Source organism: Nelumbo nucifera, chromosome 6 (assembly GCF_055504915.1).
Source record: "Nelumbo nucifera cultivar China Antique chromosome 6, China Antique-T2T, whole genome shotgun sequence".
Taxonomy (NCBI): domain Eukaryota; kingdom Viridiplantae; phylum Streptophyta; class Magnoliopsida; order Proteales; family Nelumbonaceae; genus Nelumbo; species Nelumbo nucifera.
The window spans coordinates 62,172,667-62,193,714 of NC_142654.1; the positions used below are offsets into that span (position 1 = coordinate 62,172,667).

The 21,048-nt window shown below is 35.1% G+C and overlaps 1 long non-coding RNA gene and 1 pseudogene across 6 annotated transcripts; both read right to left on the reverse strand.

Annotated features, from left to right (window-relative positions):
* Positions 1-6,711: 6,711 nt before the first annotated feature.
* Positions 6,712-13,987, reverse strand: LOC104604318 (uncharacterized; annotated as a pseudogene). The gene is made up of 5 exons (XR_016077864.1): positions 13,551-13,987; positions 11,763-12,014; positions 9,998-10,141; positions 8,947-9,699; positions 6,712-7,501 (listed from the first exon to the last, which is right to left on the reverse strand). The product of XR_016077864.1 is annotated as an uncharacterized LOC104604318 (transcript).
* Positions 13,988-15,938: 1,951 nt separating this feature from the next.
* Positions 15,939-20,038, reverse strand: LOC104604319 (uncharacterized). 5 transcript variants are annotated; one of them, XR_736386.2, is made up of 6 exons: positions 19,427-20,038; positions 18,034-18,109; positions 17,664-17,758; positions 16,558-16,645; positions 16,395-16,472; positions 15,939-16,109 (listed from the first exon to the last, which is right to left on the reverse strand). It is a non-coding gene; the product is annotated as an uncharacterized LOC104604319 (long non-coding RNA). The 5 variants fall into 5 exon arrangements; XR_736385.2 differs by having other exon boundaries at positions 16,408-16,645; XR_736383.2 differs by having other exon boundaries at positions 16,395-16,645.
* Between the last annotated feature and the right edge of the window lie 1,010 nt (positions 20,039-21,048).

Consider the following 21,048-nt stretch of genomic DNA (forward strand, 5'->3'; position numbering starts at 1 on the left):
ATGAATAATTAATATTAAAATTATTAATTAAATCATGAATATTAATAATAACTTATAAACTAATAAAATGTATAATATTAATTCATTAAAACAATTAATTAACTAATTATGGATTTTAAATAATTTATATATAAATAATAATAAAATGTATTATTAACTAATTAATAATTAACAAAAATAGTTAATTATTAATTAACTAAGTAATTAATGAATAAATAAATAAGGATTTTATTATTAATTTAACTAAGGATTCAATAAAAATAATTAAATAATAAATATGTAACTAGGGTTGATTTTCCCACTATTTTCCCTTTTGCAACCAAACAATGGTACATGAAAACTTTCCACCCATTTTCCCTTTCCCATCCCACCAAAATCTTCCCACAAACCAAACACAATTTCATGTTCCTTATTTCCTAGGTAAATAAGACAATGACCATTTTGGCCATTAAAAGTCATTATTAAAAGGGGTAATTTTGTCCCATCCAAGTATTGACAACTTTTCCCAAGGTGGGAAAATTACTTACCCACATGGGAGATGAGTATCACTTACCCGGGTAAGTGATACCCAGGAAAATTAATTTTCCATCAACCCCACATAAATCTCAAAAAAGAACATAGGCATCTTGGTCAATAGGAATCAAAATCCCACTGACCAACTTCCCCCATCTCAAAATCCAAAAAAAAAAACAATGAACAGGCCCTAAAAGAAAGACATTGTCTACAAAATCATCACAGGACCCCCTCTGTTCATCTCTATCCTTTTAAATCAAAATACCCTTGATTATTCACTTGATGGTTGATCTAGAGGTGAACTAAAACCTATTTAGTCTGAGAAATGAATGAGAAGGTGAAGTAAAACATTGATGTTTCGTAAAATGAATCAACACAAAATAGAGGAAAAAATGAACTAAGAGTAGAGTAAACCTATGATGTCAAAAGGTATGATATTAGAAGAGCTTTGAATTTTGATGAATACAACTTGATTGATTAACACTTCTATGATACAGGTTGATTGGTTATAAAGTTTTCTAGTATCATGTCTTTGTAGAGTATCATAGTGAAGCCTCAAAAAAAATTAATTAAAATCATTGATTGGTAGGTCAGGTTTAATTTTGTGAGCCACTTCTGTCATGGTCACCATTGGCCACCTAATGGAAAGATGAACTATTATGGACATAGCAAAATCTTTAAGAGCAATAGGTATATTGAAATCTAATGGGTGATGGAATTCACAAGCTCTCAACTACTTCTTCCCTCCCAACATAGTGATGAGATAGTGAAGATACATTCTTTCACCCAGTTACAGAAGAGACCACATCTCTGCCCCATAACATCCCGCCATACAATGCCCCACAGCACATCCTCGCCATGTATTGGAAACATCTCCCATGATGTACTAGAACCGATGATGCTCTCAATACACAGCGGGGATGTGCTGTAAGGCGTTGTGGGGAGGAGATGTGAACTCGTTACAGAAAGATGAACTGTCGTGGAGACATCATATTGTCTCAAATCTCAAGTACAATGTCAAATCTGCTTATAAATTTCTATTGACAATGTGGGCTTCCGGGTTAAGGGACAATCTAAACAAACGAGGGAATGGAAGAGAGAGGGATCTATCACCCCCACCAAAGATCAGTCGACACTTACTTTTAGCATCATTCCAAATAAGTATGTAATATGAGCAAAGAATAGGGGGTAAAGGGAGATAATACCTTTCTTGGGAGACCATGCTTTCTTCCTTCTCTTCCCCATTTTCTTGGAACTTCTTGTGGTGCAAACCACTTAGAGGCCTAGAAACCCATGAGCTTTCAAACCTCTTGTCTCCCTTGTTTGAAGTCTACGTTGATCCCACTAAACAAGACAAGAATTTGGATGGACCATCCCTCGGGCCTCTTCTCGACCAATTCTTTTTGCAAGGTGCTTAATCTTGAGTCCCCTAATCTTTCTTTTCCAATGAAGAAGGTTTGGAACTAATGGGTCCCTACCAAAGTTGCCATGTTTGTTTGGGAAGCTTTAGAGGTGTAAATCAGGCTGAGACAGGCTGTGCTTCCCTCCTCTGGAATACTTCAAAAGTTTGGCCCAGCATAAGCCCAAGCGGGCCCAGTCTGTATCCGTCCAGTTTTTCTGACACTTTGATTTTTTTATTATTATTTTTTTTTTTTGCTAAGTAAAGTGTCAAAGTGATAAAAACTTTGGGAAAAATAAAAATTAACAGAAATACTTAAAAAATACAAAATAGACAATAAATTAGAAAAAATATAAATTTTATTTCATTTGAATTTGAACAATACAATGGATGAATGGAATATTGGAAATAGAATAAAATATAAAAAAAAAATATGATAAATTTATAAATTGAAAATGAAAAATTACAGTGGTATTGTTGATAAAATGACAAACAATTTAAATAAAACTGAAAAAATTACTATAATTTTAAAAATGTTATACAATTATTGAGTATACAAAAAAAAAATGTTGACTTCATCATTTTTCTTCATGTTTCACCTGCATCTCCTTGACACTGATCATCATCTGCCTTTGGTAAAACATCAAGAGAAATGTCATGCCCTCCTTTATCTTATAGTCTATCCTCAGCATCCAATCAATCTTTCAAACATATGCACATCTCAAAACTTTCATCATTCATGCAACTTCTCTTGTCGTCCAACACCCTAGTACCTTCACTAAAACAAGACTTTGATGGAACTGTAAACACCAAAGAGATTAGTAGATCACATGCCATGTCAACAAGAATTAGATAATTTTTTTCCTGTTTACTCCACTAGGTTAAAATATCAAAATTATTTATTTCCTCCAAATTGAAGGAATCACTTGATTAAAAAATTTTGCTTGTAAATAAAAATTAAGTTCAATAAATGAACCTATTGACGAAGTGATAGTAGATTTCTACCTTTTACTTATTAGAAACCAAAATTTTTCTATTCCACTTCTGAAAGTCTAGAACTAGATGTTTCAAAAGTGGAAGTTGCAGCAGTACAAGTTGAAATTTTCACAATATGTAGATTTCAAATAATTTACAATCATATAAATTGTAGATTGCAAATAATAAATTATTAATTTCTTCTTTTTTATTTCTGATTCATTATTCATATTTTCACAATATGATTTAAATATAATATTTAAAACATTTTTCCTAATCCTATGATCTAATATTGCAGCTAAGCAATATAGAGGAGAAATATTTTTTAAATTTAAGTTCTATTATTTCAATAATACTTTTAAAACTTGAATTATTTCTATGTTTTGAAAAATATTCACTAAACATAAATAAATGATTAACTAAAATCCAACTAGTTGTGTAATAAACACTAGAAAGTTAATTAGTTGTATGATAAAAAATTTGTGACAATTCTTTTATACAAATTGTCATTTTTTGATCATCTTCAGTTATAAAATCATGTGGCAATTTTTTATTATAAAAAATAGTAAGAATATCTTTGTATGAAATATAACTTTCTAACATAGAATAGGTAGAATTCTACCTATATTGAACATCTAATACAAAATTTTGATATTTTAAACCATATTTTTACATAAATACTTAAATTGTTGTTTTTTCTTGTTACATAACTTCTAATATATATAATACAATTTCTAACTTTAGAAATATGATGAGAAATAATATTTAAAGCATCTTAAAATCATGAATTTAAGATGTGGCATTCACATCTAATATGAAATAATTTACCATTTACACATGATTTTAATTGAGACTTTAAAATATTTATTGTTGAATCAGTATTACTATCATTATCAAAACTAATAGAAAAAAGTTTATGTTCAATTCCATAATTATGTAAAGTATTTAAAATACTTTCAGCAATTGATGGGCCAGTATGTGGCCATTCAAGCCTAGTAAAACTTAAAATTCTTTTTTGTAAAAGCCAATTTTCAGTAACACAAATATAACTTATATTTAGAAGTCCAGATATCAGTGAAGTAATTGCAACTTTAGAAGTAAAAGTTAATAAAATAGAAATTAAATTTTATTTATATGTAAAAAAATTTAAAGTATCCAATATAATAGTATTTCTAGAAACTTTTTTAAATTGGGGATTTATATAATGTTGTAAAAATCTTTCAAGCTAGTATCTTTAGCTAATAAAAATGGGTGTTCAGCATGTACAATAGATTTTGCTAATTCTTGCCACATTTTTCTTGAGAATATTTAAAATTACCAAAAAAACTCATGCCCAATTTGTATTTATGATAACTGTTTCCCTTCTTCTTCTTCTTCTTCTTCTTCTTCTTCTTCTTCTTCTTCATTTTTTGATGACTAAGAATATGTGTGCCCAAGTGGCTAATACCACCCTTGCTACCATAACTAAATCCACTCCTACATTTATGGCAAATGATTCTTTTTCCCTTGCCCACAACTTCTTCTATGATAAATACTTCCCAAACAAGTCTAGTCAACTTAGTGCCCTTCTTTTTTTTTCCCTTAGTAGCAGTACTAGGGTGGAAACTCCAACAATATCAATAGCATCCATATCAGTGTTAGCACTATCATACTGTAATTGAACATCATCAACATTGAACATGTTGGAAAATTGGTTTCGGGAGGAGCTAGGCATTTTTTTAATTATAACTAAATAAAAATTAATTTAATCGCAACTTACTTAGACTATCAATTCGGAATCTTAACTTGATTTCAATGGTTGAAGCCTCTAAGCCTTCCAAATTTCTAACTTGAAATACTTGAGCAAGCCTTCTTCTTGTTGAAACTTGAATAAAGTTGAGAATTGGAGAATAAAGAGAGTATATGAGAGTATGAGAAAGTATGAGAATTGGTGTGATAAGAATGGTAGGGGATGGGAGTATTTATAGGAATTGAAAATAATTTAATTATCCTAAATGCCTTGAAAAATTAGTTAGTTGTTGGGAGGGATGTTTTGGTCATTATAAAGCTAATTATCACTTTATCCAAATACCCACAAACTAGCTGTTGGGGGCATTATTATCATCCTCCCTCCCCCCACCCCCCCAAACCAAAATACATAAATCCCCCCCTAACTAGTTGTTAGGTAATGCCGGCCCATGGGCCTAGAAATGCAAGCCTGACATAGCTTGTGTGTCACCATGCTGAGTCACCGACGACACGACCCAATTTATAACTCTAGGAAGCTTTTCTTTTTTTTATTTTTCTATTTTTTGAGAAACAAAGAAAGAAAAGAAGAACACCCTAGGGAGGATCAAGAACCTCACTAGGAAGCTTGTCTGGGAAAGATCAATACCTGCAATGCTAGGCAAAAGAAAAGATTTGGCAAAGTTTCTCTTTCTCCTCATGCATGTCTCTTGTGTTTGTAGGTTTGCGAGTGAGTGAATCATCTCATACTTCACTATTGTGTTACTAGAAGCATGGTTTCCAAAACCGGACCAGACCGGATGGTCAGATCGAAAAAAACCGGGAACCAGTCATAGGTTCCATTTTACCCCAAAACCGTTTTTGGCCAAAAACCATTAATTTGGTTAGTGAGCCGCTCACCCAGGCAGTCAAACTGTCGACCCAGACAATGCCTACCTTTAGGGGTTATCCAAATTTGACCATCTCAGATGATTCCATTTGCACCCCTACCTTTAGGGGTATGGACGTAAAGGAGTAGTTAGAGCTTAGAGGTAAAAAAGATATAAACCAGATTTCCTATAAACAAAGAGTGCGTGAACACACTGAGAGCACACCTCTCCCTACTTCCCTCACACTGTCTCAGGGCTGCTCTACCGCTATATTCTCTTTTATAATTGTGGATTCAATCATCTCAGAGAAAGAAACCAACAAATGAGAAAGTCAAGGAAAGAGAGAGGCTATTTATTTTGTTTCTAAATGTTAAAAACAAAAACAAAAAAAAGCAAAATAAAAAGAGGGGAGACAAAGGTGATTTCTGTTTGCACAATATGGGGTAAATGGTCTAGCGGATTGTGGAGAAGAGCAGTAACAACACCATTCTGTTCATCATTGATTCTCCTGTTTTCCCAAGCATTATAAACTCCCAGGGTTAACGAAGCTCGGTGGTCCAAGGAGTTATTATTTTTGAGAACAAAACAAAAAGTTGGGCTATGTTTGGTTTGAAGGAAAAGGTAGGGAAAGGAAGGGAAAGGTATGAAAACCTATACAAAGTTTGTGAAAGTTTCCTTGCCTGTCCCTTCCTTTCCCTACTTTTTCCTTCAAACCAAACATTGCCTTAAGAATAATCTAATCACAAGAGATTTATATTCACATGTTATGGTTCCAAAGGATTTGGAAATGGAAATGAGAGAAAGATCTTAGGTAAACATATCACCGTGAACAGAGAAAATGGCTGGAGAGGAAAATAGAACAAGTGGAGTGAACGGCGATGATGGAGAAAAAGGGGCTTGGAGGAGAACGAGATGGGTTAAGTGGCAACACTTTCATTTTTAATAAAAGAAAACAGAAAGAAAGAGTAAGGATTTCGTATGTTTAAGGCTTCTTCCATCTACCTACTGCTACTGCATGAAGAATCTAATTGAAGAAAACATACTCTTGTTAACAATGAGACATTGAGACCCGTTCTCCAAGCATCGTAGGCCCAAACCATGCACTTGGATCTTGAAAAAAAACACATGTAATCAGGTTTTTAGGAATGTATTTAAGCAAAACCTCGAATACTTAGAGCCTAATTCAGTTAAAACAGTTATACTATAGTACAAAAATACTAGCAATCGAAATACTGAAATATATGACTATTATATATACCCAGCCAATCTACAGTTAAAAAGGAGAAATTTCAAGTGAAGGAAATAAGTACTAGAAATAAAATACAAAACAATCAAGAAAAGTAGCATGGCAGGGCTCACTGCCCAAGTTCAAACAGTCCAATTTATTCCCTGCACTATGTACAATTTTTTTTTTTCATTCGCCAGATCAAATGGATCATTCCCACCAGCAACATCAGTTAACTATACAGTCCCCTGCATTGCTTGAGCTACCTCCCCCATCATCATCAGCGCCATCAAAGTTGTCATTAATAGCCATTAAAAGCTCTAGCAAGTCCCTGTTTGCCATTGCATCTTCTTCCCCACTTCCATCTGAGCCTGATCTCCTCCTTCGCCTCCGCCTTTGTAATGGGATGAGTTGCAATAACAATTCTTCAGGATACGAAAAGTTTAACATCCAGCCCCTTCTCCTCCTCTCTTTCGCCTGGATATTTGAACCAGAGTACCATTGCCAATACCACCACAAGTATCATCATTACAAATGGTTAAGATTGTCATGGTCATCATCAGAAGCAGCATCAATGTCATTGTCATCAACACCATCATCATCATTGTCGTCGTCATCATCATCATTGTCATTGTCATTGTCATTGTAGTCATTGTCGTCGCCGTCATCATCGTCAGAGCCACCATCGTCGTCATCGTCATCATCGTCATAGCCACCATCATCGTCGTCATCATCATCGTCAAAAATAAAGACATTGTGACAGAGGAAGCGATCAATTCCATCATGTTTCTTAACCTTTCCAACAAGTAACAGCAGAGAAATCAGAACTTCCTCTGCTGCTCATAGTAATTCTTAGATGATCCATATCCTAGGTTTTAGACTCTTATCCTGTCTAGAGTCTATAATAACATGGCCTGTACCTGAAGAGTGCACAGGTACAGGCACTCGGACACCATGCTCTACCAAGTCAAATGGCATAATGGAAAATTGACATTGCAATCATGGAAGTCTGATCTAATTTACCCCAAAAAAAACATGGAAATCTGATCTAAGGTGAAGGAAGCATCTGGAACAATATTCCAAACAGTGGAGGAGAATGTAATAGTTTTATTGACACCATCAACTGTATGGGTTAGGCTTTGAGTGCAAAACCTCGCCTAAGTAGTACACATCCAATGACATGTTCAACTACCTACATGCACAAGATTATGTACAGCCATCATCTCAGCAACTGTCAGGTTCAACTTCAGGTTTAGACGGTCAAAGAAATAATTGATCATATTTTCAATTCTCGATTCTTAAAGAGTAAGAACGTGCAAAAATAAGCATCATGCAAACAAAGCATTTTAAAGAAAATTTAATTCAGAAACACAGTTATGTGCATACCACATCATATGACACCTTGTCACCTCATTCAATTATTGCTCAAATGAAAAGAGATAATGCTAAGACAAAACGCGCACAAATAAAGAGAAACAATCTGGGAAGAGTTAGAAATCTTTTGCCCGAAGGAAAAGTTTTTGGAAGATTTCATTCAAAATAAACATAACATGGTAAGTCTACAAAATCATTTAGTAAAAGAACAGAACTCACTAAATCAATAGAATATAAACTAACATAGCCTGAAAATTAATTTGAGGAGACACAAGGACACCATCTTGTGAAAAGGAAAGGGCATGCCAAGGAGGGGTGGAATGGTTTGCACAATGCAACATGGTAGGGCAACCATTTTAGGATACCTCTGCCTAAATTGATAACGTTCTCACGGTGGCCGGACTCAACATGGTGTTTGTGTGATACATGGAAAAAAAGAAAATGAGTAGAAGCAAATCATTCAAAATGGATGGTTATGATTATCCGGTGAGGTTGATTTCCAGCAAAAGAATCTCAGGTCCAGATGCTAACATCAAATCAAGGGTCCCTAAGCATGGTTGTCCTTTGGGGTGGGGGTGGGGGGAAGAGGAAGAGGAAGAGGAAGAGGCAGGAACCTACTATATGAAATGGTATGCACTTTTTTACTGACTGCCTTTGGAAGAAGATGCACAAGGGCCAGGATCATTCAACTGACACTGAAGCCCAGCCAAGATGCACCAAAATTAGGTTCTACTCATTCTTCAAAAACATTCAAGATACAAAAGAACACTTTGTAATCATAGTATTTGCAATTCGAGGCAACAAAATAACTAGAATCATATCTCAGGATTCATGATGCAAGCAATTAACAAGATAAGGGATTGCACCGGTTCAACTTTTACAGGTAGGGTGGCTCTTTCAGCGCTCTTGGGAGTCCACAGCTTTATGTCACTCTCAATTCCACTGCTGGCAAGCATGGTGGCATGAGGGTGTGATTCAATACAGTTAACAACATCCTTGTCTGCTTCCATAGCACGTAGGAGCTGTCCACCCTTCTTCCTCCAAATAAAGATATGACCACAGTCGGATCCACTTACTACATATTCACAATTAGGGCCAAAGAAATTCACACCCTTCACCGTATCTCTATTGATATGGCCTTCATAGACTTGGGGCTCAGCTATATTACCAGCACCCTTGGATGATGAAGATGCTGGGGAAACAGGATCAGATCCCATTCCAGCAGTATTACTGTCCACAAATGGTCAAGATACCTGAAGTGGATCAGGTCCAAGTCCCATATCCCTTGTGAAAAGATAGATGTTATCCTCATTGTAAGAGACAAGCAGCTCACTTTGGTCCGAGAAAGCCAAACCTGTTATTCCCACCTGCTCATCACCTATGAATTTTGAAGGACAGAAGCAGTCTGTGGGTTGACCAAAATTGGTAGATCCATCCCACCTGTACTTCCGGATGTCATAAAGTCGAGCATATTCATCAGATCCCGCAATTGCAAAGAAATTTGGATTCCTTGGATCAATTGCAATTGCATTTAGATGGACAACTGGCACATATCTTGATTTATCATCAAAAGATTTGCATGTGAAGAGCTCTGTAGAAGCTCCAGTCCTCAGATCAAACTGCAAGAAGCCTTTGTTAGCATCACATAGAAGTACAAACCATACAAGAATAGAAATCCAAAGAAAAGTCAAGATGGACGGGGGGAGGCTAAAGAAAGGGTTCCATTGGGCATATTCTTGTCAAACTAAAAGTCATCCAAGAAAACACATGATATCCTGTATGACCTACATCTAATTGCCAGATACCACCATCCTTAAGGTCCAATAGGTACTTCCACAGATTTATTCCATGAGACAAAAAGGAAATTCAAAGTCAATCAAAGATGAAGAGGAGGGGAGAAAAAATATGACAACTTACATGCTGAACCACCCCATCCTCACCACAGGTGTAAAATACGTGAGGGTTTCCAGGTTCAATAGCCAACTTGTGAGCCCTTCCCTGATGCTTTCCCAACGTTACCGTCTCCACTCGTCCACATTCTGGGATCTGAGCATGCCTCACCTAAAATTTGGAAAGCATAAGACAATTCTCATTAGCAATCTACATTATGTGGACCAAAAGAAGATATCTATGATGGTTCTTGAAGAAAGAAAACTAGATCTATTTTAAAAAGGAGGAACAAAGTATGGAATGCTCAAGTCTGGATGATAGGGCCAAGATCAACTACACATCTTGGAAGGTCTAGAACACATTAACCATGATCAAAATCTTAGTCCACTCATCAGTTAGTTAAGGGTGATAGGACCAAGAACTTTTGTGATCTACTACAAAAGTTTAAAAGATACTATTAGACCTACTTCACATTTTGGAACGTCCAGAACAAATTAGCCATGATCAAAATCATAGTCAACGTTTTTTTGGTAATAAAATAAAATTTATTAAAAGAAAAAAAAGAAGAAACTACAGAGGGGAGTGACCAGAAGTCACTCGAGAGAGAATAGAGGAAAAACATAAGTACAATACTCAACACAGACACTCCAAGCCAGCCTAGCCTCCAAAAAGCCAGCAGAAACCAGAGCCCACATAAAAAGCTCAAAAACAGCCTAAATATAAAAGCTCAAAAACTCAGGTCAACAAAGACAAGAAAAAAATAAAATCCCACCATCATACATTTAACCTCGAGAACAACCAAACAACCACAACCATCTTAAGAAACTACAGCCTTTGATCTGAAAAATACTAATGCCTTCTTACAGCTTTCTTGATCATCAACAACTTCTTGTTTGGTCCAATCCCAAAGAGACTCCTTTTTAGTCTGGCAAAATCCTTTGAAACCAACATATTTCTGTGTTCACTTTGTTTTTTAAATCTTCTATTTGCTGCAACAATCTTCCTGGACTCCAATGGGCAAGAAGAGTTCTCATTGATCCTTTCCAGCTCCAGAACTATGTTTTTCTCAAAAAAACTGAGCATCAACCAATGCTGTAGTTCTTTCATTATCAGCATCTTCTGGTCTAATCATACTCAAGTCATTATAACTCTCATTAGTCACAGGTAGATGTGTTCGAAGATCTCCATTATTCGCCCTTACAGCCATCTCGCATTGTTCCTCTAACTCTTTAAACATTAGTCAACATTGGTTAGGATCAACCGAGCAGGATGAATTTTTGGCTTAGAAGACACCATATGGCTCTGTTTGATGCACATAATTGGAATTGGATTTTGGAATTCCAATTTTAGAAAATCCATGTGCAGAGATTTAAATATTTTGCTTGGATGGAAGTAAATTGGAATTGGAATCAACTTGCTACATGATCAAACACTGTATCAAATTTCATCTTCAAAACAATATCTATAATAAAACACTAAATCTTCTTGTATAGACAGCAAATAGAAGAAAAAAAATAAAACAAAAAGTAAGCAAGTGCGTACGTATGTATGTGTGTGAGTGTGGCTTGCAAGCACCTGTAATTTATTTATATGGAATTCAGTCATTAAAAGGTGAGGACATGAGGCCCAAGCCTGCAGTGTACACACCATATTTACTACAAAAAGAGTAAATGTTAATTCCCATCATGCTATCTTGAATAGAAACCCCTCCTACAAGAGAGGTAGATAGCTAATTAGCTACTTCCCATCATGGTATCCTAAATTGAGTTCCCTCTTACACAAATATAATTACCTGGCCATCTGCCGCACAAGTGACAATGCTACGATTACCAGTATATGGAATAATTTTTGCTTGGAAAACATTGTTGGTATGCCCCGAATGAAATGAGAGTTTGACATTCCCAGCATCCCAATCCCAAAGAACAACCAGCCTGTCATCAGATCCTGAGACGAGGATGTCACCTTCTGCATTAAAACTCACAGTATTCACACAACCTCTATGCTTTTCAAGTTTTTTGTAGAGATCAAGTCGCAGCACAAAATTCTGAACAGAAAAGCAGCAACAAGTTAATGCAAAGGAATATGGAATCTTATACAGTAAGACAATACAAAGCAAAGAACAGTATGTAAGGAAATATCCACTCATCACACGGTAATTAAACCAATATGTAAGGAAATTATACAATATACACTCATCAAAGAGTTCTTAGTAATGACTCTGGCTATTGTATCTACCATCCTCTCAGCTATTTTTTTTCATCCCCCTGCATTACTTGACACCTGTACACCTGATGCCAAAATACCTAATGCTATCTGTTTAAGGTTTGGATGATGTCATCAAGTATTTTTTAACTTGACATTGAATCTACGTAAAAGGCCATTTCTCAGTGCTGATAGCAGCTATGTAAAGAGATTATAACCATGCCCTTTGATTAAAACCCATAATACATTGCAGAAAAAGGTTTAAAGATAAACTTTGTTACTTAATAACATTTTATAGGAAACATGGCATTCATTGTGTGCTTTAGCTTCTCATTCAACATGAATGAGCAAAGAGAAAAAAAGAAAAGAAAAGAAAAAATGTCGAAATCAAATAGAAGTGTCCTTCAAGAATCCAGAGTATCGAAGTCTTATATGTGTTCAAAACATTCACTTCATCCATTAAGGAGAGTCCATGAAAAACCGTCTGATCAAGTAAGCAGTAAGAACGTCATGTCCATGAAGTAAAAAGGCAAGCTCAGAAAATGGACTAAACAATATGGTTGGATTATTTTTATTTGATGAAGCACGAAATAATGCACTCCCAATAGCATCATGTTGTCCACGCCTTTGTCAGCTGCTCTAAAATGGTGAATATTAAAGCAAAGGAAGAGGAAATTTGAGATGATACATTTTAAATACTACGAATATTGCAAGTGCAAGGTGGGTTTTCCTTTTTTTTATTTTTCTTTCTTTTTCTATTGATCGGTAAGGTGGTTGAGAATATTTCAAATTTTGTCTATCAGATTTTGGTTGTGGAGTCTATGGAGATAGAATAGAATGCACTTCTGCTTCCTTAACAACCCTCCCCAGATTATTAACAACAATGCAGTTAAATTCTCCTTGCGCAGCACAATTTAACCCCCTAATCGGGATTCACCCCTAAAACAATTAAAATCATACATTATAAAAGGGCATTGACTTGTGTAAAGGCCGAACGTGAAAATGCAACAATCAGGTTATAAAATTTTGCTCTTCATCAGATTCAATTTTTCTCCTTTTCCTCTCCTCCCTTGTTAAATCTGTTTTTATCTTTGGTTTAAGTTAAATTTGATATCAAATACAGAGATTCTACTAACAAAAATAAAACATCAGGCTTCTGCACAGACACAAGACCCATCATCCGATCCAAATCACCCATGGATGTCAGATGAAGGTTCTTTAATAATAAAAGATTAATCTTTTACATCAGCTATACAGACAGAGAGAGAAGGGGGGTTAACAATGTTATACTCTGAAACAAACTGAAAGGGCCCCATCAATGCAAAGCACGAAAGAAACGCATATTGATAAAGGTGAACAGGTTATTAAATGGGAGTACCTCAGAGCCTCCAACACGATGAGCAAATTTTCTGGGTGAGAGCTCGCCGACCTGTCGTTCATATACATCCAGGAATTCCTTTGCAGGGTTTGTCTTTGCCCTCTTCAACATCCTGCCCATGCTTCTCTGTGGCGATCTACTGGCAGTACAATCAATTGATCGACTTCGGATGATCGTTTCAACAATATATAAGAGGTATGGAATTCCTCAGGTCGAAGGCATCATAGACGACACGGATTCGCTGTGGCATGGAAGAACTGCACAAACAGGTCCTCCTCCTCCTCCTCCTCTATCTCTCTCTTTCTCTAGAACTTAGATTTTTAGTGAGACAGTTTCCGTCAAGCTTTGTATAGAACTATCGATAACAGAGACTTCCCCCTTTCCTCTCTCTCTCTCTCTCAACTATTGTCGTTCTGTCTTTCTCTTCTTGCTGACTATAACCAAGCATGTCGGGAATGGCCACGTACATCGAATATTTGATAATAATCATAACTCTATTTCGGATACAAGTTTAACCAGGATGAAAAAATGTTTAGTGTCAGGTCAATCGCGGGCGGATCTGCTGCCAATAAAAACTCTCCCAACACTGCACCAACATAATCTGTGGCCGCACGTCTCATATGAGTCCCAGTCTTATGGTGAGATGTGCGGACACAGATTATGTTGGAACCGTTTTGAAAGTTTCTAAACCAATTTTTTTTTTATGGGTGGCCCTAAATCAAAACTGCTTTTGTCTTTCCGTGGATGAACAGATTGAGGTTAATGAACATGAGTCATGGCCATGCTCGACCAAGATGGGCTCGGGCCAGCCGGCCACGTACTAATCTACTATCACTCATTAGGGAACTCGGATCGGATGCAGAAAAATTCGCATCTGATATGATTAACTTACATCCAAATTGATCGGATTTAAAGACTCGAATTTGAATTCGAATCTGTTAGGATTCGGATTTAAAAATATCAAAAAAGTAAAATTTTATTTATTTTTCAACTTTTTATATAATAAATTCATATAAATATAACATATTAAATTTATTATATATAAATTCATATATAATATAATATATAGGATATATTTTTATAAATTAAATATAATATAAAATTTATATATTAAAACTAATAAATATTATAATATAATCGGATTAGATGGGGTGTGTTTGTTTGTGATATAAACGCAAATATGTACTCTGCATAATTATCTTATTTTCGGTTAATAAATGCAAATGTGATTTGCATTTTTAAACTGTTTTTGCACTCATCTTGTTTGGCCAAAAAATGTTTACGATATAAATGCAAATATGTACTATGCATAATTACCCTATTTTCGGTTAATAAATGCAAATGCGATTCGCATTTTTAAACTGTTTTTGCCCTCATCTTATTTGGTCAAAAAATGTTAGAGTACAAAATTATGAATAGCACAAAACGTTACACTACCTATGCTCCAATTCCTTAAACTTTGGCCAAAAAGCAAATCAATGAAGAGCACAAAATTGAATCCAAAAAATAGGTATAGTAATGCTCTCTCCTTAGAGTACAAAAATGTTAAAAAATACGCAGATTCGGCATTTGCATCACAAACAAATGGAGCAATGGGGTCAAATCCAAATCCAACCCGATTATTAATCGGATGTAGATTCTAACATTTGAATTCGATTTGATTACATAAATACATCATCCGAATCCAAGATAATCGGATCGGATGTCAGATCGGGCCTCGAATTTTCAGGTATCATTGACAAGCCTAGCACTCGTACATCAAGAAGAGGCTAAACTTGGGCCAAAACTTACACCAACTTTTTCTTAAGAGTGTAAACAACACATAAACTAATTTTCAATTATTTCTTGTTATATATAAGCAATAAACAAATAAAATAATGCAAAACAAACAACAAAAATTCCATTTATTTGATTAAGAGTGCAAACAACACATAAACTATCAATTGCCCTTCACATAAAATTAAAAATAATATTAAATTTGACACCTAATACATAAAAGTTTATATGCTTCCTGATAATATACGGGTTGGGTTTAGCCTAATACTATACGTGATATGGGTAGGATAGAAATTGCCATCTAGCTTCATCAAATAAGAAATTCTTTGAGTGGTCACAAACAATGATGCCCATTAAACCTTTAGCGTTGGTGATTGTTGCACCTACATTCACCTTAATTGCTTCAAGAGGTGGCATTTGCCAACAAAAAGTGATAGACGGAGGATGATGAACAACAGGACCATGACTAGAGGCCTTGCCACAGAAATGATATGATTGACATGATAAGGAGCTTTTTGTGATAACTTGTATATGGTTAAAAGTAGTTCTTTCTAAAACAACACTATTCCTGACTAAGCAAATGTTCCATATCATTATGACCCTCAAAGAAAATAACCATAATCAACATTATGATTTTCATCGTCAATCTGTCACCAATACACAAGAAAGTCAAGAATTGAATAATCAGAGAATATTGTGGGACGAAATTGTAGCATGGAGCCGAACCAAATTGGAATTACCACTGGCATGCAAGCATAAGATGAATCAATGTTTCCGTACTCGCTACAAGAAAAAACAACCTAAGTCAGCAATCACAAAACTGCCTCATTCCCAGCGGTTCTAACAAAAACACTTAGGGGGTTCTAATCTTCAAATGCGACGGCCAGAACCACCAGGACAAACTTAGATTATGTTTGGTTTGAAGGAAAATGTAGGGAAAGGAAGAGAAAGATAGGGAAACCTATACAAGATTTGTAAATGTTTTCCTACTTTTCTTTTCTTTTCCTTCAAACCAAACATAAGAGGAAAGCAAAAGGAATAAATAGAAAATAGAGAAGAGAAACCGACCACTGATATTAACCTCCTTTCTTGCTTCTTGAAAAGCTACCAATGAACATTAATGAGGCACAGTGTTTCATCAGTCGCCTTTAAGAGCAAACCATTTTTATAATCATTTGTAGTCTAAATATCTGGTCAACACTGCTTAAAATTCAGGCCAAAGAGAACATACTTTGGGAAGATAGTCCGTTTGTCTAATTTCCTTGAGCATCACCCTTTTTGTGTAGGAGGTCTTTCTTTATGATCTCATTTTGCTTTGCCTAAAACATGTTTGGAATGGATACAATTAGCTTAAGGGGGTAAATAAAGAAAGAAAAAATAAATAGAAAAATGAATGCCCAAGTAAATGAAAAAGCCCTAGTTGATGCCACTGCACCAAACTTTTTGACAAAGAGCTAAGTAATGAGTTCTTGGGCACAACACTTTTCTTCCCATACAAATGCTTTACTCCCAGATCCGAATATCATAAACCACACTCCTTACTTATATCCATCTACATGACAATTAAATCACACCTTTTAGCAAGTAGTGAAAGGCCAAGCAATATATTACATCCTTTTTGATGAAGCGCGATCTGACTGCTCCCTATTGGAGGTGATTTGGCTTCCAGTAAACGGCGGACTAGGTCGATCTGCAAAAGAAGAATCAGAGAATCCGGGGTTGTTTGCCCGGCGAGGTCGCTCCGATGCTTAAGTTAGTATATTTGATTGCGAGCTGAAAAACTTAAACTCCGGGCAAACAACCAAGGAGCTAAGCTTTTCATCTTGCAATCAAGTATACTGACTTAAGCATCGGAGCGACCTCGCCGGGCAAACAACCCCGGGTTCTCTGATTCTTCTTTTGCAGATCGACCTAGTCCACCGTTTACTAGAAGTCAAATCACCTCTAGCAGGGAGCAGTCAGATTACGCTTCATCACTTTTTTATTTTTATTATTTATTTATCTATTTTGTTAATTATTGTACTCTTTGTCTTACTAATAAGAAACATGCCAAAAAAAGGTTTAACAAAATGCATTTGGAACAAGAGAAATGACCAAGGAAAACCATCTTATTTTTAATTCCTTATAAATTGTTTCAAGCTTTCACTTGGTCAAATTTTGATGACCAAAGAGTAGGATTTTTTTTTTAGCAAAACATTAAGATAGTGACAATTATGATCACTAGTTAAGAATACAGCACAAATCACTATGAAACATGACTCTAGAGAAAGTGAAAAATTGGTCATGAAAAATGAAAGCTTCAGTCACCTTGCTTCACCTTAGGGCTTAAAGGCTAACCTTCATTATGATGAGTATCAACCACTTGTAGTAGCAGTTCAGGGTCTATGACTTCAATCCTACAAGCTCTATCTTTATGTGCTTTGCATCAGAAACTGAACAAGAAATACCATATGAAGCAAAGATAGGTTAAAAAAAAATACATGGAAATGGCACTAATAAGAAAAGTGATAGAAAACAAGATTTTAAAAACCTCATAATTCAAGATAATCTTAAGTGGAGGCTACATACCGACAAACTAAAAACCATTCACCATTGCGACAGATTATCTTAAATCATACCAAGTTTGTTATGAAAAGAAAAACCATATATTTGATCTAAACTTGCAGTATATCTTCTCAATGTCTTTTTGCAAATACCAAACTCTTACTTGTTAGCAAAAATTATCTATCAGAGAAAGAAGAGCTACATCAATCACTCCAATCTCCATTTCTATCCAAGAGATCCTACAAGAAAAAGACCATAGAAAGTATGTTGGGCTGGCTAAATATATACTAATAAAATAAGTAAACATATTCAACCAAATTTCAAAATAAATTTCATGATTCATCTGTAAGGGACATTAAACGTATACTAACATCAGTCACTCCAATACCTTTGTACCAAAAGGCCTATTCTATAAACCAATAGGAATCAATTGTATCTTCTGCAATACATGTTTCTCGAAAAGGTATGGAAGAAAAATTCAATTAAACAACCATGTCAAATAATTTGTTGAAGCCCAAACGATACTAGGAAGAGTAAAGGGAAAAATAAAGGACAAAAAGTGGTGGACATGACTACTAAAATTGACTAAGACCATTTTGCTCAAAAAATAGCCCCTGGAATTCACAAGAATCAAGAGAGAAAAGTGAAGTGAAATTGTGAAAATTGAAATCTCTTGATAAGTTGTACACAAAATATTTAAATTTATGTTTAGTTATATCCATTTCTCAAACACTCATAGATAAGTAAACACTAGAGAGAGAGAGAGAGAGAGAGAGAACCAGCTAACTTAAAAGTAGATTGGGTTGAAGGAGGTTGAACTGTATTCTTCTTAAATGCACCACTAATGGTTGTACTATTATATTGCAAGAAGTACTTAAAAAAAAAGGATATGGAAATTAAGAATTAACGGAAAAAGTCTGTACTGTAAAACAATTCAAATATAGTAAACGAGAATTAATTTGGGCTTCACATTCCTCCTACTTCACAATAAAGGCTGAAAACAAAGAATGATGAATATGAAGTCTAGGAAATCTTCAATTTCATAGCGACAGTGGGAGAACTTCTTTTATTGGTACTTTGAAATATTTATAGAATTAACAAACTTCAACCTAATATACATGACCTCAAAGAAGAAGGTGGCATACATTGAGAGCAATATCTTGCTGCCTAAAATTCTTCATTTCCATCACTATAAAAATAATCATACCTAATTCCATTTTATCCTGAAAAACGATATTGTAGCCATTAAAGTATAGAGATAGGACAAAATAATCCCGATTAACCCATTGGATCCTTTAATTCCCATGTGAAAATATAACAAAAAATTAAGCTCAGTTCATTAAGTAATTAAAACAAACGCTATCTTACCTCAAGGGGACGAAAGGAAGTGTTGGATACCAAGAAAATGGCAAAAAATAAGGCATTCAACAAGTCAGGTTTGAACATGGTGGGATGAAATACAGGGAAAATGAGAAATCAAATAGAAAAATATGGAAAATGCATGCTTAAATATATATATATATAAGAAAATAAACAGAGCAGGTCGTTAGAGGTACCTCATGTTCAACAGGATTGATCGAGCACTTAGATATCTCGATGGGCCACTAACTAAAATCCTCCATGATCGTCTGTCACTAGCAACCAACTACAAGAAAACAAGGGTGATAACCCTCCAGATATGCCACCTTCGAGTCCCTGTTTTGATGTTAGGATGGCTAACCCAAACTTGTTGCTGCAAGAAATCGTTGGGCTGTCTCGCCTGCTTGAGCACCTAGCATGTCCATTGAGGTTGTTTCCAATCAAATTCCTGCACGATAATTAAAATATTTTCCAATAGTCAAAATATTGGAAAACGAAAGCAAAAGCTTGAGCACCTAATTTTTTTTCCGATGGCATAACCCAGAGATGGCTTCCAATCAAACTTGAGCGGGATCAATCTAAAATCCTAAGCCCTTGATCCAAGTGAAGAAGAAGAAGAAGAAGAAGAAGACGACATGTTGATAAAGGGAATTGAAGTGTTTAGGACCCAAGTACAGGGTAATAATCTGAGAATTTTCCCCCCAAAAAAATGAATGGTAGGTACCACTTTAATTTGAATAAATTTTTTAGAAATAGTTCACGACCAGTTCAAGAGAAACCACTGGGTTACAACACAAAACTGCCGCCCCGTCTTTTATTTTATATTGGTTTAGTTCTTAGCTGGAGGTCATATAAGAATCTTGTTTTAGATGTATCTATCTCACCTGACACCGGGTTAGGCCATTTTTCTTGTAGAGGCTTAAACATAAGCCATTATCATATCAATACTCTAAACCACCGCACATATGGAACATCGATTGTGTTATGGTGACCGATATTTTCAATGTGTGACTGGATGAGCGTGGCCAGCAGATCTGAACTCCCTGCACATAAAGTTGTAAAGTGGGTTTGATGGATGGGCTGTCCCAGCCTACATCATCTCAAACCATGCATGGCTCCCCTCTTAAGAGATTTGTGTTGAGCATACATGATTTGCCAAGTCCCACATGCCAACACAACACAACATGCTATAGTGTGGACACAGAAGAGAGAGAAAAAAAGAGAGTTGTATTAGATTTTTGGTGCAAGTAAATGCAACTCATACTATTTCCAATACCTTAGGTTACAATTGGACACAAGTTTTCAAGTTCAGAAAAGAAAGGAATATATCTAAACTTGGGTTGAGGCCTCGGGTAGTTAAAGCCCAACCCAAGCCCCTTTTACATTGTATGATATACTAGTGAGGACCCGTGCAATGCACAAAATTTAATTATCAAAGAAAACTGAAACAATCAAAACTTATAATTAAGAAAGGAATGCAATGTTGTTTAAAATAATTAATCTTTATTTTAGTAATTTGTTACGAAAATAATTTAGTAATTTAGGATTAATTATATTAATAATTTAGTAATTTAATATTGCTAATTACTTAATAAAATAATTATTTTTTTCATATTATCTATTAGTGTTCCATTTTATTTACTTTATTTTATTAATGATTAAATGTTATAATTTTTGTTAATATTACTTAAGCATTAGTAAATATATAAAATTAGGCTATAGTCATAACAAAATTAATATATATAGATCAAATTTTTTTAGTCATAATTAAATTAATCTAAACCCAAGCTCGAGGTGTAAGACTTCAGGTTAGGCTCGG